Source organism: Anser cygnoides, chromosome 1, assembly GCF_040182565.1.
Source record: "Anser cygnoides isolate HZ-2024a breed goose chromosome 1, Taihu_goose_T2T_genome, whole genome shotgun sequence".
Lineage (NCBI taxonomy): Eukaryota > Metazoa > Chordata > Aves > Anseriformes > Anatidae > Anser > Anser cygnoides.
In genome coordinates, this window is record NC_089873.1 from 175781581 (window position 1) to 175801970 (window position 20390).

Below are 20390 nucleotides of genomic sequence, written 5' to 3' on the forward strand. Positions count from 1 at the left end.
CCACATGGGAAATTCAATTTATATAGAGGCACTTTAATCAATTATGTCAAAAAAGGCTCCAAAAGAGTGAAAACGTACCCAAGTGAACAATATCCTACACAAAACAATGAAGGAAACTAAGTATCTGTGGAGCTGCTGGGGCAGATCTGAAGGTCAGGACTCCTCTGCTGTTGTGGGTATTTACACTATTTACACAATATGCTTACAGATGCAGTCATCCATGCATGATTTTTGAATTAACAGCAAAGAAAGCTGGGAGCTAATCAAATGCTAGGTGTTTGGAACAGAGTGATAAAAGCTCATCATTACATTCAAAATCCAGATCACAGTTAACCTATCATAGGCCATACTGGAATCACAGAAAGTAAAATTTGCAAACATTTTATTCTGGTCTCATCATCAGACTGACAGTACCAAAGAGACTGACTGAGTCCTACTGTTGAAAGCCAGAAAACAACTATTGTGAAACCGTAGACAACAAAAGGGAACTTGGATTATAGCAATGACGTTAACACCACCAAAACAAACTAAATCCAATGCAGTAATTTTCTATTAATTGATTAACTGTTAAAATAAATAGGTATTTTTGAACTATTGCTAAAGAGAATGAAACTAATTGTGAGAGGATTTCATGCCACAATAATAATTGCAAATAGAGAGAAGATACAGTATTTTATCTTATGTGGAGACCAGAAGAGAATATTGATAGATGCTTAAATCATCTCCAAGATGATCAATATATATTATGAGAGATGCATAGTTCATCATTCCTCTTGACTAACAGGAGTAATAAAATACTCGATAGATAGGTGTAAACCCTGAAATACTACTCTTCTAGGGTATAAATATGCCTCCTGTAAAAGAACAGGTCCCCATTTTACCAAATGGATTATCAGAAGTCAATTCATTCATGGCAGTAAGTCCATTTTAAGTAAATGATGTACGTCATCTGGGCAGAGGAAGCTACTAGGCCTCATTTAAAATGGGCAATTGAGCCCTTATGGGCCACCAAAAGAGAGTCTACATTTCCAATGACTGCCTGCACTTAATTTACTCAGTTAATTAGTAAAAACTTGAACTGAACACCAATCTCGTGTATAAGATGGTACACTGGAATGACACCTATCTTACATCTCCTGTAGTTGTTCCCTTCCTTCCACGAATCTATTGCACTCATCAGATATATCCTTATTTCCAAAGGCTTACAAATGCACATGAACATTTACAAGTATAAAGCAAGGGTCTGGGCAAACAAAGGTATTGCAGGATAAATATGCAACATTTTATTTATTAAAACTTCATTATGAAGTCTGAAAAATACCCCTTCAAACTGTTAACTTCCATTCAGGAAGGGAAGAGGAGATGCTTCATAATTTAAAAAAAAAAAAATCTGGGCTGTTGACCTGAAAGTATGCACTGAGCAGTGCTAGCCTACCAGGGCAGCAAGCAATCTGCCCTGAACTGACTCAAGCAGCACCTACTGCCAACACCCATAAAAAAGAGATCCTAGTGTGTTTGTTATTTAATCAGCAGCCATGCACCTTGTGTTGACTGTATAACACTGCTCAACAAATGAATGTTAGCTTTGCCCTGAAGAAAGAAATACAGTGGGACATAAAATTAATAATAAATGTCAGTACATGAGTAATAAATAGATTTTAATGTTTTCAGCTCCTTAGAGGGAAAAAAAAAAAATCAATTTCCATGTAAAAGTTGAAAACACCCCAACATTTTCAGCTACAAACAAAAAGCAGTCGTAACTCTTTCACCTAAAATGGCTTATAATCCTTTCATAGACTTTTTTTTTCTGAATTCTTATAACTTTAGTGTAGCACAGAACAGCCTCGTGATCAGATGATCTATAAATAAATTCGTGAATAAGTAATGCATAATACTTTACTTTTTTAGTGTACTGCCCAAACACAAAAGATGACGGTGTGCGGTTGAGGTCGATTTGAAGAAAAAAGCTGGAGAAATAGAGCCTACTTATACTTGGTAAAGAAATGCCTTGGCAGATGGAAGTGTGCCCTGACAGACTTCCAGAAGGCTCCCATCCCTCTGCATTATCTTTTGTTTGCACTGCAATTTAGATCTGTTCTGCTCTAGCTTCAGTATACACAACAAACCTATCTTCGTCTCTGAATTCCTCAGATCAGGAACTATGTCCCACAGGGCATCTTATCTACCAAATTCATACAACATAGCTTCTGAATCAGTGTAATTAAGCAAAGGTATCTGTTGACTGTGACCACTGGCATTAAGGGAATAGAAAATAGATGTAAGGCAACAGAGACCTACAAGGGAAACAGAACAGAAAAGATAAGGCAGCAAGTAAAATCCACCTCCCAGAAACTGAAAGAGGGAGACACCAGGCCCCGGAGGCCGAAGTGTTCAGTTTTGAAGTTAGAAACCCAAAGCCAAAGAGAACTTCTCAGAGATGTTGCCTAGGGAAATCTGTGTAAATCAGGTGTTGAATCTATTCCACAAAGAGCTTTGATAATTGAAGAAAAAGTTTTAAAGCTTTTATTGTTTTCCTCACTGAGGTGCTGCCAATAGTTAGCAATAAATAGTTAGCAATAAAAGCTTCCCAGAACCATTTCTGTCCAATTTCTGTTAAGTTTCATGTTACAGCAGGACTTAGGGCAAAAATTAACTATTCTTTTCCACCTCTACTCTTTCATAATTATAAACAAGGATGAAAAAATCACTAGGAAAATACATGTATATACATGCACATTTGATGGATGTGTTACTCTGAGGCTCCTGATTATCTGTCCAAGAACATGGATAGATTATCATCCACTTCAACAGCTAAAAACTGCACCAGGGGCTGAGACAAAGACCTTGTAGGAAGAAAAAAGATGAAATGCTAGCCCAGAAGAACATTTTAGAAAACAAAATAACAATCCTCATACATAACGTAAAAACTTGTCAATTACAATGTCAAAATATTTGTCCTTCAAAACAATTTTGAAGAGCTATGGTTTCATAAACTCTTTGCAGAACAATGTGAAGTGACTTAGCAAGCATGGCAGCACCATCCCCAACTTTTCCTTCACCAGCTGCTTACAACACACTTGCAAGGATCTGATCTGATTCTCCCCCTTTGATTACAGAATTGAAACATGTCATTTAAAGTGCTTTTGTTTTCTCTGGTGAAATTTGCTCAGGAGGAAAGATTAAATTTTTGGTTTAGCAACCTTTTCATTGTAACTTGTTTTACAGAACACTTACCTTTTTTTCCAAAAAACTAACTGACGGAGTCCTTCTTCATCTCCTCTTCTTTCCTCTTCTTTCTTTTACTTCAGTCTAAAAATAGCTAAATAATTTTTCCATACAACTATGACACTCAAAGATAGGTTCAGGAAAACAGCACCTACAATAGAAGGAATGATTTGTAATTCTCACATGTTCAAGCATATTGTATCCAACAGGCTGTACTGGTGGCAAAGGGGGAGACTGTATATTTATAGTAACAGAGCTGTCCGTCACTTATTAGATTAAAAGTGATTATTACTCATCCATTAAAGTCGGTATATAACCTGTTCAATCCTTGCCCCTAGATATCTAAATACATCAGAATCCTTTCCTGGTAAGACAACAATGAGCACAGTGATAGTTACAAACCTGATGAGTAATGTAAATTTAATCAAAACCTTCCCCTCAGCTATCAAAGTAGTAGGAAACAGCAGAACAAGTTACATGCTTCATCAGTGAAGGATAGTGACCAACACCTGTTCTTCGATGAAACATCATCATAAGATTAGAAAAAATCAGCACATACAGCTAGCAGCATATACAGTAAAAACTTTACAGTACTTTTTTGTTGTTTTGTTTTTAATGAAAAGTTCATCAAAAATATGGATAGTTGAGTATGGAAACAACAAATGTTTTCTCATAGTAGCTGATCCCTTGAATTTGTGGCTACACCAAAGAACGGATTTAACCTGACACTATCCTCATTTTGTGTGTGTTGAAAGCAAAATGCAAAGTCAGTGTCCATAAATTGTGTTTTTAATACAGTTCTAAATGGATATTTCCATGGCTTATTGCTATTTAGTTCTTTATCTATGGTCTGGAAGAAACAATCCAACACTAATTTCAAAAAAGGGGCACAAAAATGTGTTGTGGTGACAAGAAATGAAAAACATTCTAGTAACTGTTTTTTTGAAATTGTGATAAAATAGGTAAGATTCAAATGGAGAGGTAAGATTTTATTAGGAATGGCAAAATAGGCCACGAGGTGAAAAATTTCTACACTAAAGCATCTCTATTTGTCTAGGTGCATGAGTTGATCTAACAAAACAAAAAAACACTACTTATCCATGCAAACCTTTACCTCCCTACAAAATAATCTCAAACAATCTTGTTTGTGTGACCTGTATTTTAATAATGCTTTTATAAACTTGGTTTTACTCCAGAGGGCACGTACCTTACAAATTCCTTTGCTAAATACAGAACATAGATTTAATGTGTCCTTTTCCAAAGCACTTAAATCTTAATTGTAAAGTCATAGATTCAGATACATCCTACTTCTTCTGGTAGACCTCCTCTATCTTGAAGAACCACTTGTAGAAATCTTGACTCCTACAATACCTATTTTCCTCAGTCCTTCCCTCAAATAAATCCAGGAATTTTGCTTAAAAAAGGCTTTTAAATACATAACAGATGTGCCAGTAAGATCAAATGATGCTACTGAAAAAAAGACTCAAAATAGTCTTTGTGAACTTCATCAGTATTATCACTGATTTTTTCCTGCTTTTGGAAAAAATCACTGAACTGTGAGGACTTGCTTATTGCTGCACATTTCTCCTTCATACTGTGGAAGCACTGTGTTGACTATGAAAATTAATTTTTTTTCCACTCTGAAAGGCATAGTTTATATAGATCTTTGACAATGATAAATTACCTAGACTGTATCACCTAAATGAGCTCTTCATAAAAACATTTTTAGGTATTCACTATAAAATGAAAACACAAAAAGTTTCTGACAGTCTCAATTTTTAAGAGAAATAAATATATATATATATTCCAGATAATACTACAGCTCAGCTACATATTTTGATCAAGCAATTTCTTCTTTAGATAGTCGCTCATGACATAGCACTTAAAAGAAAGAAGAAAAAAAATTAACTACCCTTTCTGCTTATCCGAAACACATTAGCTTTACTAAGATGTCAAATTAATCATTCTAAGAATTTTAGGGAATATTTTTCTTCTGAAATTAGTATTGTTGGGTCTGTGGAAAATTGGTACAAATTTTTATAAAATAAACAACGCTCAAACGGTACTTGACTTGTGCATCTGCTGCCTCATTATGAAGTACACTGTAGATTACAGAATCAAGTAATCCAGATTGACAAGTCTACATACTCTCCCTCAGTTGCACACTTTGATCTCTGCAATAGCTGGCAGATACACAAGTTACAAACAGATGAAAAAAAAAAATCTGCAAAATCCTCTGGGACAAGGATACTTCAGCGCACAACGAACTCTAACTCAAAGCCAAAACTTTCAAGTTAAAAATGCCGCTCTTTTTCTGACTCAGTTAAGTTTTTCCACTGATTCTATCCAGTTTGAGACAGATGTTCCTTCCATCTAGTGCTGAATGCAGTATACTTCTGCAGATCCCTCCAAATGGGAAGAAAACTTTAAATGGGATCCTCAGCCAAACACAATGCTAGACTTTTAGCTCAGAGAGGATCCCATTCACCCTTTACACAAGATAACTCTACGTGCTTCTATTTTAGTACTACACTCCCCCTATAGTGTTTTAGTTCTTTAAGAGTTAATGAGCATGAGCCCAGAAAAAAAAGGCCATTAATGTATTTATTTAGGTCAGATACATTTTAATAACTATCTTTTCTCTCTCTGTTTTAGTTTTTTGTGTGTTTTTTTTTTTTTCCATTTCCAAGGGAATTTTATAAACACCTCGTCTGAATACTGGATGGGGAAAAAAAAATCCTAACATGCTGAAAATCTCTAGAGTGAGGGACAGGGTTGCTTGCTTGTTCTTCTTATCTGCCTACTGAACTCAAAATGCTCAAAATGTAATACACAAATTTCTGTGCAAGTGGATCTTCAAATATTAGTCCACAGGCAATACTCTGTTCCATGTTGATTGCACTTGATATTTTTTACACGCTTTAGGCCAAAAATACAACTTTCTTCCCTACTAAGCATTGTGTAGCTCTAAGCAGATGTTGCTTTAACCCTGTTTTTAACATAGGAACTAACAGAAACTTCCCAGAGTTTCTGTTTTTTGCCTTATGGATAACTTAAATGACTGCAATATAAATCTCCATATAAGCTCCCTGAACTTAGTTATTCATTATTGCTTTTTTTTTTTTTTTTAAGGACACCTTTTTTCTCCTCCCTAATTACCTCTACTACATACACAGTAACACTCCAACTGCTAATAAACCCCAGCTGACTACACATCAGGCTGAGTCTGAAAGAAGATAGCTGCTTTTCTAGCACCTTTTAACAAACTCAAATCCTATCACGCTATTATATAGCTCATTAACCAACATTTCTCACTTTTCAACTACATAAATTTGGCATCATTAAAATCTGGCATTACCAAGTGTGAGCACTATTCTGAAAATTGCAGTGTCTCCAGTGACTGAAGATACTTATATGGCAGAATAGGAATAACATATTTGTGTACATCCTGCCAACCATACTTTCAGAGCCTCTATTTTCATAACTTTTTTTTTCTTTTATTCCATCTCAGTAACTCCAAGAGAGAGATTTAATAAAATAATAATACAATTGGGGTTTAATAATAATAATACAATTGGGGTTTAATAATAATACAATTGGGGTTTAATAAAGAGAACGTGCAGTTCAGAGATATATATAAATGATGTATTTGCACCTTAAACAAGATTTACAACCCATCTAATCTATTTTTGTTGATAGACTCCAAACAAGTATAAAGGAAGGTTTCCAGAGAAGAAAGAGCTAGTCCTAATAGTCAATCTAATTTTGTCTGGAAGAGGTGAACACTGTGATATGTGGAGTTATACGTATTGACAACACTCGACATTGTCAGCATAAGAGTGCTGACAGTGGTGCATGTGAGGATCTACTGATGTGAAGAAAGCAGAGAGACACTGACTTCATTTATGAAACGTGTAAAATGACCAAAATATATATATATATCTTGAGTGTGTGTTATTTTTTACTATTTAAAAACTAAAAATGGGAAGTCACATCATGCATACAACTTGCTGATTTGTTTTACACAGTTTCTAAGCTTGCTCAAAAGTTAAAGCTGCACGCACAAAAAAAATAAAATAAAAAATAAAATCACAGTATCTGTAGGTAAGTTTGTAAGTTTTAGTGTGAGCCCTTAAATCAAGTTAATGGAATGAATCAATATATTGACCTCTTTTAATAGAATCTAATCTACAATGTCATATGAAAAAGACAGAGTCATGAGATAACACAAATGACTGCCAGGAAAGTGGTATAACCTGAAAAGATAACATACTAGATACCCTATAGTAACATATGCAATGTTATGGTTTAAACTGAGTTAAAGCCATCCGTCATCTGCTCTCCCAGCCACAAAATCCAACAACCCATAAAGTGAGAAAAAAAGAAGTGTTTAATGGTCCAGAACCCCTTACTGATAGACTCAGCAAGCTACAGCACAATTCACCCATAAGAAATGCAGAACATTTTGAAATGGGCTGTTAATTAAAAGCAAAGCACCTGAAGATATGTGCATTCAATGTCACTAGCACTTACTGCTAAGAAAGCTCTGAAGAGATGTTACTCAGCTGAAAATGTGGGAACTGAGATATTTGTGTAGAGATAAAAATAAGTCTTTGGTAAAACCACAGTGTGAGAGACAACACAACTTTTCTATTAAAAAAAAAAAAGAAAAAAAAAGAAAACTGCAGTAGCCAAAGATAAATGGAAAGAGAAGAAAAATGAAGATGTTGAGAAGGGTATCTTCCACACTAGGCAAAGAAACTGAGTGACTTGATAAAGGGTTGATCTAATGAATTCATGGATTCCATGTATATATGGAAACATTGTTCAGATAAGGTTTGAATGTTCTATTTAAAACTCCTTCCTGAGGAGTACCTCTAAAATGTAAACTTTTCACATTTAAACTTCATCTGGTTGATGTCTCCATATGTATCATCTCTTACTCCCGTAATTTCTCTCTTTCATTGAGAGTAGTGTATACATATACCTGCCCTGACTGATCTTTGGTTTTGCAAAGAAACCAAAAAGCCACAGTCCAAACAGCTTAACCACAGAGTACAGTCTAGCAAGTAGTAAAAAAGGAAGACTTACTACAGATAGTAAACTCAGAGAAGGTAAAAAGCAAACAATGAAATGAGGGATACAATATCCCAAGAAAACTGAAGAAGGTACATGAAGCCTACTGATAAGCAAGCTATAACATTTCCATTAATATTTTGACTAACCTGATAAAAGTCCCTGCAAACCTGTGCATATCTTTTTTCTCTACCTTACTAAATTTAGTAAGCCTCCTTTTGTACATAAAGCTATCCTACAGAAAACAAATTGCTGCTAACTTCCTTTAGCATGTTGTACTTTTCAAGGTTGCATGACCATGTTTATGTAGCCTTGTCACCATTTTTCATGTGAATTACAGAGTTCTTTTCACTCTCCACCCTATGCTATTTACAGGTCGGATTTCCCAACCGATCAGGTTATTTTTGGAGTGAATGGGGAAAGGAAATCCATGCGCTCAAATGGACAATCTGTCCGATGAGGGAAATAAATCAAAAAGACTCAAGGCCAATATCAATAAACTTATGTAAACCAAAAAAAAAAGTATTAGAGCTTGATAGGTACCTCCCAGGTTAGCTATACATTCATTTTCATTACATGCTGAGAAACTCAGGAGAAACTCACCAAGCACAACCCGACAGATGATAGCTCATCACAGAATACTAAGAGAAGGGGGGAAAAAAAACTATTCTGATGTCACAGGAAGAAACTGCTAGCACATTACATGCTTCTGGCCATTTTTCCAATGAGATCTAACTTTATTCAATATCCCAGTGAAATTATCTATGGTACATATAATTATTTCTTTAATGACCAGATTTCAGACTGATTTCCAGAAGCAGGACATTGCTACATCCATTCTTGCTGTTAATAAGCTAGCTAGAGAGTAATCAACTCATTCCCATCTTCATCTAGGCTTCACAGGACACTTCTTATTTTGATGCCAATGAAATTAGTCAAAAAATTATTTTCAAAAACAGGGATACCACAACCAGCATTTGATTACCACCCCAAATGTGTTTTCTTTTATATGCTACTAGTTATTTCATAGGTCTGTAGGGGAAATGAAACTGGTTCAAAATAAAAGAGCATATTTTAATTTTCAAAATCATCATTATAACTTGGAAATAAATAATATTCAAAGGCAGTTCACAAATATAAGGTGCATTTTGGTTACGGTCATTACTCACTTATTTCACAACAATCAAGTGCTACAAAACAGTGTTTGGGCATTGATACACTATTTTCATCTGTACTTCTCCTTCAGAAGACAATTCACCAAACTATCTAACTTGCACTTGGGTAGTCAATATAACACGTTCCGTACCACAAAACCAATCAGCACTCTAGGCTTGGTTTCATACATTAATATAGTGATGATATAGCACTTATCTCATTGAGAATTGAAGACTTTTTACTGTTGTTTAGTCACTATGCTTCAAAGAACACTGTATTCTTAATTTCAAGTCTTGTGAGTACTGCATAATTACCTCTACTGTAAACCAAAAAACGTAAGACAGTGGCTGGCAGGTCAGGCAAATCCACACATGAGGAGCACAGTGGAGAATGTAATTTTGAATAATCACACAGATCTAGTGCAAAGTGGGGAAAAAATCCCCATGCAAATGAACATATAACCCAAAGAAAAGAAACATTTGTACACAGAAGCTCTTCAGACAGAGATAGCAACTGAAGCCAGCTCTCCTATTTCTGGAATGAGTGAGGCAATCACTAGGCTGCTAGGTGACTTTTCTTTCCAAAACAATGTTGACATGATTGGTTTTGGCAAGGAACAAAATTTGTGTTAAGCATCCTCAAAACGTGACAGTTAGGTTTGGCTCTTTGGGGAACATAACAGGAATATCTAGTTTCTGGATCTAAGGTAGGAACTATAAAACAAGATGCTATAAATAGAGTATGATAACACAAAACAAACTCTGAAATAATAATTAAAAATATATATATCTTTTAATGATTTCAAATACATTTAATGTGAAGCAGTACCTGACAACATAGTGGAAGAGAGATAGAAATGGTGATTCTCTGGAAAACAATTTTACATCTGTTCTCCTTGGTTCTAACAGCTTGCTTTAGTCACCACTCCTTTTCTGGATATACCCTATCATCAATGCAGAAAAAAAATAGCAAAAAGTAGCAAGCAATGCTTTGTTTGCTAGGAACAGAGTTTTAAGTATATTCATCATCTATCTTTGGATTATGTCTTTCTTTTTTCTATTCCATCCTTTAATAAGAATGTCTACAGCTCATATAAATCAACAGCATGAGTACCATCTCATTTAGGTAAAAATACACTGTGACTTTCACTAGCATCTGATAGCACCATTATTAATGACTGCTGCATCATAAATCCAATTAAAGACAGCAGCAGTCACAATGACCGTGACCTCCATAAAACTGATTTCACTGAACTAAATGAGTTAAAAACACACACAAATAATTGAAATTTAACATCAAGTTATCAAGTAATGAAACCCTTTTCTGAGAATGAGCTCTTTCTTTTGTCCTTATTGCACTATACCTAGAAACTAAGCTTTAAGAATGGGTAAATAGACTGGCTTTTCCTGGAAGGCTAGAAATAGCAATAGCAGATGTTGTAATCACCTTTATGCTCTAGAACGGTCTGTTATTATTCCGTCTCTGTTCCTTCCAGGTTCCCAGGGCACAATTGACAGTCATGCACGTCATCTCATTTCACAGAGAAAAGGTTGCCTATCAATAAGACCTAATGAGATATTATGAGAACTTAATACAGACAAAAGGCTGCTACAAGTGAGATACGTATTACTACTGGGTCAAGCTCAGCAGAAAAACATTATGGAGTTCCCTGGTGAGGGGAAGACTGGACTTAGAGGGCCCAGAAACAAATGGACGACAGGAGGTGAGGAATTGAAAAATTAAAATGAGCCAAGCAGAACAGTGAAAATGCAGGTTCAAAACAAGGTATCAAGCTAGACCAGCACTCAGCAATGAACTCAAACTTACATCCAGCTCTGCAGTGACCTATAGCAAACACCTCGGTGCATGAGTGGGAGATACAGGGAAAAGTTCCCAAAGCACAACTGCCGTACTAGCTTCATCCTCTTGTACTGACTGACAACCACCTTCACCAGCACAAAGAAGATGGAGAGATCTTAAGACTTCTCTGGAGCTCACAGAAGACCATACCGATGCAAAAACAACTGCATCCCCCATAAAAGCTTACAGAGAAACTGGAAAGCTGCATTTATCAGGAGTATCACTGCAGTGTCAGTGCCTTTTTGTTTGTTTTTAACCAACAGTATTCATCACTACCACAAGCCTATACAGGGTCAGATGATTAGATTTTAGAGCATCAGATTTGGACTTCCTGCCTCCCGGCCTTTGCTTAATAGCAGTAGGTACTGGGGCAGGATATGGGTGGCAAGAAAAGCAGTGTAAATGCTACTAAATGACAGAAAGCCAGGGCCTGTTCGCTGGTCACAAAGCTATATGCCACAAGGAAACTCACATGCCTTTTGCTCAGGGCTGGCCCATCTCTTCACCTTCCCAAAAGCAGAGCTCATCTAGACAGAGGTAGCCAAGGCAGGCCACAGCAGAGTGAGGGAATGAGCAGCAGAGACTATCAGGATACAAGTGCTTGAACACATTTCCAGCATCTCTTTTATTACCAATATGGATGTAATTATGTGTGGATTAGCAGCTGCAGAAATAAAATACCTATCCATCCCCTAAGGGGGCTAGACAGGTACAGGGGAGTGAATGTTTTCCATGCTTCAATGTGCCTCACATACATTACAAAAGGACAAAGGATGAAGCTGAAGCAATTCACTTTCAGAACTGCTTGAAGAATCTGTCTTTTCTCCAATGGCTGCTAACTGTACATACAAGAACTTCAACCAACACATCCAATAACAACTGTGGAGGAAGTTTTACAGTGTGGATATCTGTCTCCTGGGAACAGAATTGAACCTACCAAACCAATCTGCATGGACAGCCATGCAGTCTTCAGACAGTAATAAATTAAAGTGACTACTGCCAGCTAAAGTCTTGGTAAACTTATAAAACCCCTGAGCAAAACAGACAGTATATAGATTTTGAGACTGTAAATCAGACATATTTTGTTAACATGGGTCGTGGCATTTTGTATCTTATGTTGTGATGGAGACAGATAAGACAGCAGTCTTTAAAAGGTGTTTGGGAGTGGGGAACGTCAATCAGTACATTAAAAATTAGCTGAGCACAACACATTATTCTTAATATGCATTCACAACACACTGCAATGATTGAGAATGTTACAAATACTGCATATAAACTACTGCTAATGTGTCTCACAGACACATACCAGGGAACACATTCAGTCATGTTTTGAGTTTCAATTGACAGATTGATGGATGCCAATTGACAATAAACTGTAGTGGAATTCTTGACATTGCTGTTTTCTATTATGGAGTAGAGATGCATATTCACAGCAGGACACATTTCCATATGAATAAGCAGTCATAGGAAGTGGTGCATTACGATGTTTCAGTAATGCTGACTGCGTAGAAAATTAAGGATGATGAAGACAGTGTGACAGTTTTCTCTATCATTTCATAAAATGTTGCAAGGAGTAGTTAAAAGAAAAATACTGATATGAACTAATAAACTTAAATGTTTGATTTACATAATCAATTTGTATCTGGAAAATCAATGGGATGGAAGCAGAAAAGTCAAACGTGTATTTATACTTCAGATCTTAAAAGTGGTTCATTTTAAATTGCAAAGAAGTCACTCTGAGGCCCTACAGCTCCTCCTACTGAAGCTTAATGACAAAATAAAAGTTTCATTAGGAATTTGAATAGAAACAAGATAGTCCCTTGAAATTATTTTCCTTTGTTATAAGATATATATATACACTCATACATATGTATGAATATATATGTATGCATGCATCTATGCATACCTGCACAAAATGTCCTGAGAGTATGTTTATAACACAAACTTAACTATGGCTTGCATTAGTGTGGACACCAAAACATAAGATGAAAGTCAGAAATGTTAGATTAAAAGTAACATCAACAGGCAGCATGACAGTAAAAAGTACTAAAATATGCCTGTAAGAATTGTTACTCTCTATACATATTTTATATGTCACATAGATCTTTTTTTTTCTTTTCTAGATAACACATTATCATATTTGTCAACAAATTCTCAGAAACAAATGCCACAGGAATGAAACAAAGAAGTATCGCACGAATTATAATTTTAGAGGCAAAATAGATTCAGGCAAGCACAGAACATGCAGTTCTCAATAACACTCCATGTAGGAATATAATAAAGACAGAGAAATCGAAGGCTTTTTGATTTGTAAGAAAATGAACCCCTAACAAAGTAAAAGACAGGTAAAACTAAATATATAACAAATTGCTTTAATAGATATTTCAGTAGAGTGTAAATCTGGATTACTACATAAAAATGGTTTGAAATTTGAATTAAAATGTCATTGTATTACCAATTAGATGATATCACCATAGTGTAAATCAATCAAAACAAATCACAGATTTCTTGTTATTTGCCACATTTAATTAAAAATCATTCTCAGATCCATACTTGTATAATTTCCTAGACCTCCTGTGGCCACCAGTAACAGTCTACAGCTACAATAGCAAATCAGTTCATACAACAATGCATACTAATGAAGCAACTGATGCAGCATTCACCACCAGCACAGGAGAAATGACAAAAATGTTGTTGCCTTAATCATGCAGATCACTTGGAATTGTAACAGGGTGCTGTTTTTTTCTGTGCTATTAGTATATACTTTAGTGTTCAGCTACATGATGTCACATCAACATGTTAATTCCTCGATGCAAGTTGCTTGCACAACCATTATAATTATTTTCTTTTTCCTCCTTTCTTGTCTTTACAGAGCACAGTTCAGCATAATCTAAACCTGTGTCACATATGGGAGAATTACAGGTGTTGTTTTGAAGAAATAAGATACCTTGAATCATCCCCTTCTACCCACCCCCCAACAGCAGCACATTCTCACTCAGACACTGGATATAAAGGAGTTTAAAGAGATGGAACTGCAGTTAGTAGTTTTACCTTGCTATGCAGCTGAACTCCACCACAACCACTCTCTCACTTCCCCTCCTCAAAGAAAAAATGGGAGAAAACATGATGCAAAGGGGCTCAAGGGCTGAGATAAGGACAGGGAGATCACTCACCTGTTATCGTCACAGGCAAAACAGACTCAGCATAGGGAGATTAATGTAATTTATTACCTATCACTAGCAGACTAGAACAGTGAGAAACTAAAAACAACCTAAATACACCTTCCCTCCATCCACCCTTTTCTACCTCCTCCCTCCTAGCGGAACAGGGGAACAAGGAATGGGGGCTGTGGTCAGTCCCTGATGCTTCGTCTCCACCGCTCCTTCACAGTCACTCTCTGCCCCTGCTCCACGTGGGGTCCCTCCCACGGAATGCCGTCCTTCCCAAACTGAGCCTGCGGCGGCTGCCCACAGGCAGCAGCTCTTCAAGAACTGCTCCCACGTGGCTCCGTACCACAGGGTCCATCCCCCAGGAGCAAACTGCTCCAGCATGGGACCCCCCATGGGCAGCAGCTCCCCTGAGACCCCTGCTCCTGCGTGGGCTCCTCTCCACGGGCTGCAGCTCCGGCCCGGGGCCTGCTCCTGCGGGGGCTCTCCATGGGCCGCAGCCTCCTCCAGGCCACATCCACCTGCTCCACCGGGGGCTCCTCCACGGGCTGCAGCGTGGAGATCTGCTCCGTGTGGGACCCGTGGGCTGCAGGGGGACAGCCTGCTCCACCAGGGGCCTCTCCACAGGCCGCAGGGGAACTGCTGCTGCCTGCCTGGAGCACCTCCTGCCCTCCTGCTGCACTGACCTTGGGGTCTGCAAGGCTGGTTCTCACTCCTCGCTCTCCCAGCTGCTGTTGCACAGCAGTTTTTTTTTTTTTCCCTTTTCTTAAATCTGTTTTCACAGAGGCCCAACCAATGTTGCGCAACTAAGTTCTAGCAAGTTGTGTGTCCCTTTGGAACCAGCTGAAACTGGCCCTTACATAACACGGGGCAGCTTCTAGATTCTTCTCACAGAGGCCACCCCTGAAGCCGCACTGTTACCAAGCCTTTGCCATGTAAACCCAAGACAGGAACTTAAATTAGTCCAAAACAAAACTTTGAAAAGTACAGTTCTTCCTGTCATTTCTTTGCAAGATGTCTTGTGTTCTAGTTTGTCATTCACATTGGTCAGGCTAATTCTTACCCCTTCCTACAGAGTGCAAAAAAAAAGGGATTAAACCAGCTGGATTATGTGAAGACAAGCACAACAGAAATGTGTCTGAAGTAGCAACTAGAAGTTCAAAGATTCAGAACAAATATGGAGCTTAGGGAAGATAATATTCTAACAGATTCAGTCCTCATGATAGTCAATAGTTAACACGTAACAGTTTGGTATGGCTAGAGCTAGGGGTATGCAGAGCAAGGGTGACTAAGTTGTGGATCAAACTAGCCCATAAAGCAGTTTATAGTCTCGGTGAATGCTGGTGGCCGACCACTCAGCTCACATCTGTTGACCACCCCAGAGACAAAGCTCATGAATTTCAGTAATTCCCTGACAGATTGCAAATCATCTGTGTTAGAAAATAAGAGCATTCTTTTTTCTGCTTCTACAGGTTGTCTGTGAGCTCCTATGTGAAACAAAAGAGCTAATAATAAGGCAAATGATGAAATAGGAACAGATGTGGGCCCAAGCCTTGGCTCACATTCTTGTTGACCCAGAAGGGGACACCTGGTTGAGAAAGACCAGATCTCAGTTTGACTCCCAGTCAAAACCTGAAGTATCAGAGAAAAAAAAAGAAAAAAAAGAAAAAAAAAAAAAAAGACATCCCAAACTGTAAAGGGATGTGCAGATGGAGCCCAGTCTGGTGCCTGGGGACCCAGGGTCTCTGCACAGGCTGAGGGATGCAGCTGCTGCTTTCCCCTTTGAAGGTTCAACCATGTATTCAAGAGACACACAGCCAGACACACAACACTGACAAGACCTGTCACGCAGACTGCCAAAGACAAGGCAACAGCACCCACACACAAGGCTCACACACCACACCAACACAGACAGCCCAGTCCCCTCCTCCTCGCGGGCTGGCACAGGCAGCAGCTCCCTGGTGCAGGCACACACAGACCCGTCCAGGCTCACCAGCGCATGCACATTCCTGGGTGCCCCAGGCACCAGCCCAGCCTCTCTGCCAATCCAGCACCCCCGCCTGCATCCCAGCCTCTCTCACCTGCCCCACTGGTCCCCTGCTCTCTGGCTGCTCCCGTGCACACCCAGTTTGGGGCAGACAGACACTGTCCCCAGCAGCCAACACCAGGCACATGAGCTGTGACCCACAGCCCTGCTCCAGCTGCCAGCACAGAGCCCCGCACTCACCTCACTCACCCCCATCCCCCGGCAGGAGGTCTGGGGACACACAGTGCTCCTGTCCCAGGGGCTGGAGGATCAAGATCTCCACCAACTCCAGGAGCTGATGCTAACACCCCACTGGCTACAAAAGCTGCCACCGCAGGCTGGGATGCTCACACTCCAGCCTGACTCCAGCAGCCAGCACCCAGTCCTCTCTCACACACGCAGGTCCCACCAGGAGCTGGCACTGAGCCCTTGTGGCACTGACACTAGGAATAGGGAGCAAGATTAAAAAGAGAGAGGGTTAAGAAAAGATTCAATAAGATTTTAAAAGATGGGACAAACTGCAGTGATCAGGTGCAGGGCTTCTAACCCCTTTTATACTCCTGTCTGGCTGCTCCCCTCCTTATTTCTTCCTGTTCTCCCTTCCCTCTAGTCATCACTGCCTCCCTTATCATTTGTTGATCAGGTTTGTGTCCTTGTATGTTCTTGTTAATGGTTTCCTCCTGTTCTTATTATCCTTTTTTTTTTTTCCACTGACAAAAGTCCTTGACCTGATACCCCTAAAAGAGCAGCTACTCTTTCCACACATCCTTAGACAAAACAAGTTCTATGCCCAAAACAAGAGGTATTCTGCAACCCAGAATTTTGATGAATTAGATATAAAGACACAAAGGTTATATCCATACAAGTAAATCAATCATGTCTGTAGCAGTTCTCTAGTACTAAGGCAATATAGCAAGGAACAACCCATAAACTCATTTTTAAATTCCTTGGCCTCAAAAATCCAGTGGTTATATACAAACGGTTTATTGGTAATGGACATTGGCCTATACTAGCTCTCAGATTAGTTCAGACAGTGCTAGTTGGCACAAGGAAAAAACATGCCATCTATACAGTTAAATTGTTAGAACAGTTTCTAATGGGCCCCCAGTTCTTGGGGATGTTGCATGGTATTTCTTAACTTACCGGTGTAAACCTAGCTCATATAGCTCTGCAACAATCAATTTGGATTTAGTAAGACAAGGACAGAGTTAGAAGTCATACAGCTAAACAGACTAGAGCTGTTGTAATACCGTCTTGCTGTCTCTCCACTGAGGCCCATAGATAACCTTCTTGTATTTGTATCATCAAAATTATCAAACTATTTCTGACAAAGAATCACTTTTATAGTTACTCGTTTTTCACAGTCACACCCTCAAATGCATATTCATAAAAAGAGGACAGGATGACAGACACCCATTTGTCTGAAGTTTTTTCAGCTTCTGCTTACATAGTTTCAGCAAGAGCTTTAAGAATGGTCAGAACACCAAGTCCAGATTAAGGAAAATATAACAATAGACTGCATGTGTAGAAGTGAAGTGACAAGTCTTGAGCTACTTTCTGAAAATGCTGCTAACACTCAATTAGTGATGAAGGAGCATTGAAATATCCATGGTATCAATGCAGTTATGTTTAACAGATTGCTTTATTTATTAATATTGATGAGCAACACTTGTGAGCACTTGTCTGTTTCTTCAGACACAGAAAATACAAAGTATTGTTATCAATTACTTACTGACATTAAGTACAGCAGGACACTGTACAGCACTGACAGAACATTGTACAGCAATGACAGTACATTGTACAGCAATGAACAGAACATGCAAAGGACTTAGCACAAAGATAATGGTTTGCATAACTTAATAAAGACACTGAAATAGTCTACAGTTTGCTTCTGGTAACTTTTGAGTTGTATTTTTCATCTACTATATTTTGTATATAACAAAATTAGAACAAGGCATTCTTATTATCGTCTGTTTTCCAACTGTGCTTTCTCTTGACAGGAGGCTTTTTTTCAGTGGTACACTCATAGATGAACAGAATAAAGTTTCTAGCCATTTAGGGAAAAGGTATAATTACCCAAGAAATAAGTTGCATATATTTTTTCCTGACAACATCACCAGGCAACTGCAGAATTACTGCCTTCTTGATTTGAGGTATGCATCTCATTTCAAAGTCTTATTCCTCAGTGCCTTTGTTCAGCTCAACCTAATAAAAATATGACAATTTAAAAAAAGCCACCTCTCTGTGACATTGAGGGTTCTTTATGGTTTTCTACCAAATGGGCAGTGATTATAAACGACAGTAAGAAAATTAAAGCTAAAGAGTAAAAATGTGACAATGCATATAGCACATATACCATCAGCAGCATTGCACAGCATAGCTGATATATGGCATGATGTTGAAAGTCAGGACAAAGCTCAACAGTACTTGCCTAAACTTTTTCCCCTACACAGATTAATAGAGAATAATGAAATAAGTCTTTAAGTAGACTTAATATAAACTGAATGGATAGTAAAAACCTTAAATTTCTAAATTGTCATTTGTACTATGATCTCTTTTTCTTTTTCTTTTTTTTTTTGGGGGGGGGGGGTGGGGAGGGGATGGGGATTACTACCACCTATAAGTTAGACTCTACTGTATTTATTATTAAGAGGATAAAGGAGAGAGTATTGAGATTAGAATATCGAAGTACCACAGCAGTAAACAAGTAGCTGCTTTCAAACAGCTCAGCTTTCAAAGAAATTTTTATCCTACAACTGCAGTAAAAAAGGGCACGTGATGTTTTGCTGGGAGCAGAGAAGAAAGTTATACATGATTAAAGTATTTCAAATGTATACTAACAAGACGGATCCCCTTCTAGACAGCATAGCAGAACTAGAATCAGGACTTCAGACGTAAAATCATAAGTTTATACTAAAAAGCCAAAAAACAACTTTGGCCATGAATGTTCTAGTAGGCTCACATTCCATAACTAGCCACCTGACTCAGATAATTAATGCATTTAATAGTTTCCTACTTATAGTCAATATCCCATGTCCTCCCTTGCACCCACTTTTTAATGCCTAATTTTAGGTAACAGACTTAAATGTTCAAGTTAGTAGATAGTAGTTAGTAGTAGTTAAGTCTAAATTTCCCTTGAGCAGATTACCTTGCTGTGCAGATGAGGAGAGCCCCAGTGCTCCTAGCTTAAGTACCTAATACTAGGTAGCTTAATTCAAGTCAGTCTGGCCTAACACACCTGTACATTGCCTATTTTTGAAAAAAAAAATTAAAAAAAAATAAAAAAAATCCACTTTCAGCTTTCTGCTCATGGAGCCAGTTTTGCACTGGGAAGGAAGTAACAGGCCTTGAATCGCAGTGAAATAACCAGGTCTGTAACAGGGCAAGACCAGCAGCTGGCTCATTTTTCCTTCAGCAGCCCAGCAGAATTCATCAGGCAGCTGATAGACCAAGGCTAGCAAGTTGATGTGAATATATTTGGACAGACAGAGATGATTGAAATTGATTGCTGGCCACCAACGCATGGCAAGTGTTGCATGAACCATCCATGGGGAAGAGGTTCATGCTTGTGTGTGTATGTGTGTGTGTGTTTATACAAAGATTGCAGCAGTAGAATAGAGTTAAAATTGTGCAAAAAGATGATGTGCTAACCTCCTCAAGAGCAACCCAAGGTGTCTGCCAAGAATTAAAGGAGTTACTTTAAAACGGAAATATGAGAATCAATAAACCACCTTCCATAACCTCTTTGTGTGACCCCATAGAGTAGAATTCCTTGCTACAGAGGGCTATTAATGCTAGAAGTTTAGGTAGGTTCAAAAGTGACAGGACAATATATGGAGAAGGGGGAAAATAAATAAATAAATAAATGAACACCAAAGGCT

The 20390-nt window shown here is 38.2% G+C and overlaps 1 long non-coding RNA gene across 2 annotated transcripts in view; it reads right to left on the bottom strand.

Moving 5' to 3' along the window:
• The window catches only part of LOC125180003 (uncharacterized), a 40763-nt gene extending 25968 nt beyond the window's left edge, over positions 1-14795 (bottom strand). Inside the window, exons 1-2 of one of the 2 annotated variants that reach the window (XR_010827556.1) lie at positions 14368-14794; positions 3235-3376 (exon numbers count right to left, since the gene is read on the bottom strand). This is a non-coding gene — a long non-coding RNA (uncharacterized lncRNA). Of the gene's footprint in view, positions 1-3234; positions 3377-14367 lie in introns of both variants that reach the window. The other variant, XR_007158203.2, reaches the window with a different exon arrangement.
• Between the last annotated feature and the right edge of the window lie 5595 nt (positions 14796-20390).